Consider the following 2,042-nt stretch of genomic DNA (forward strand, 5'->3'; position numbering starts at 1 on the left):
AGAGTGCCTGTGGATTGCCACTTGTCATTCCCCTTCCTGTTCTGTCTCCTGCAGTCAGATGTGTGCTGGGTGTCTGTGTGTGTGGAAAGCAGGGCAGCTACCCTGTCCTGAGCGGGCGTAATAAGGAAATGTTGAATCTTAATAGCATGATGCTGACAAGTGGATCAGAGAGGATGTCATTCATGGCTGTAAGTTACTTGCTTTTTTTCCTCTCTGTAACTAAGATGAGAATGACTTGTTTCATTTATGAAGTGTAAATCCTAACTGGTTGATCAAAATCTCTTTTTAGTTCTTTGATTTTTAATAAAATGTGTTTGATAATATTACTGGGTTTGGATAATTTTCACTGTATCCTGAAGGCCAAAAAAACTCATCAAAAGAGAGAATAAAAGACAAATTGTTCCCTACTCCTATCTCTGCCCAATATCCACCCTGACTTAGTAAGGTGTTGTTACTACTCTGTGATAGACAAAGACCAAAGGATCAGCAACAACCCAGGGTTGACTTAAAGCACCGATGCCATGTTTTGTTGTGCTCCATTAAATAGTCTTTGGTGACACTGACAAGTTCTTGTGCTGAGGTTTTTTTTTTTTCCTTAACTATAAGTGTAGTACTTCTAAATTAGTTTCATATTTTTTAGTAATAATACTGGTCTTACTCGAGGTCTTAATTCCTCAGCGTAGAGTATCTGGTTCAGATACTGAACTACCTATTGAGGTAAGTAGTTGATACATAGGTCCATTCTATAGGAAAAGAAAATTTAGTTCAGGTTAATTTCTTTCAAAGTTCCCTGTATGAAGCATCTGTACCTTCCCAGTTAAGGTTTCAGGAATGGACATGGTGATTCAGTATGGTTGTGTAACCAAGTCAGCTGCCAATGTCTTTGTGGGCCCACCAGAGATTCCAAATCCAACAAGTTCCCCCTACTGATTATTGTTCTTTGACCGAGTCAGTTCTTGTCCATCTCTCAATGGAAGCTCTGCAGCAGCAGCAGTCTAAGCACTGATGAAATTTAAATAACAAACAGTTCTGATCTTGTACGAACTTCAAATGCAAGTTAAGGCATAGCTAGATCCCTCTGGGGAAACAGCAGTTTGTTCTGACAGAACTGGAGATACAGGCACAAGCCCCTTACAGCACAGCTGTGAGTGTGACCAAGCTCTAATTCTTCCCTGCCACCCTCAGGATTCCTCTGATGCTATTCAGCTGCACATTCTCCAGTTATGTACCTCACCTGCTGGGAAAGGCTTCCATGAGAACCAGTCTTTTCTACTCCCATAGGTTTCCACTTACAGATTTAGAAGCTTTTGCCTGTTTTCTTTAAGCTGGAGTCTTTTTGCCCAGTCACTCCAGTACCATGGTGAAGCAATCATAGGGCATATTTACACTGAACTGCAGTAAACTTCAAAAAATATACAATTAGAAAATACACAGCACGCTATAGCAAAACCCATGTTGAACATAAAATGATACCTCTTAGCTTGAATCTTCCATCTAAATTCTAATTTATACTAAATTCTACTGGTTTATCTGTACCTTTAAGGGTGCTATCATGCCCTGACAGCCCTATAAATCTGGCTGTGTCAACTGCAACTTCATAGTACTCAGATACTCTGCCTGGCTAGTTGAGTTACTACATCATCCATCAAGTCAGTCTCTAACTTTTTAATTGTAGGGTTGGGGTTTTTTTTCCCAAATTTACAAGTTCTATAAAGCTATTAAGACATGCTCAGGTAAATGGCAACTCAGTTTAACTTTGCTGTAACAATAATTTGAGTGTGTTTTTCAGTTTTATCTGAATAGCAAGGTGAAAAAAGACAAGTAGGAAAAAAATAAAAGGGAGATTTTATCTAACGTGGCTCTACAATTAGCATAAAGACTAGTCATGAATAAGTTGTAGCATTTGGATGTTTTTTGTTTTTCAGAGACATTAGTTTAACAGGAAAAGCATAGCTAGCAGTGAGCTGTTCTGTGCTTAGGTGTAGGGTCATACTTAAAACAGTAATGAATCTTATTTCTTTATTCAACATGCACCAAACAAA

Source organism: Lathamus discolor, chromosome 14, assembly GCF_037157495.1.
Source record: "Lathamus discolor isolate bLatDis1 chromosome 14, bLatDis1.hap1, whole genome shotgun sequence".
In the NCBI taxonomy this organism is placed as follows: domain Eukaryota; kingdom Metazoa; phylum Chordata; class Aves; order Psittaciformes; family Psittacidae; genus Lathamus; species Lathamus discolor.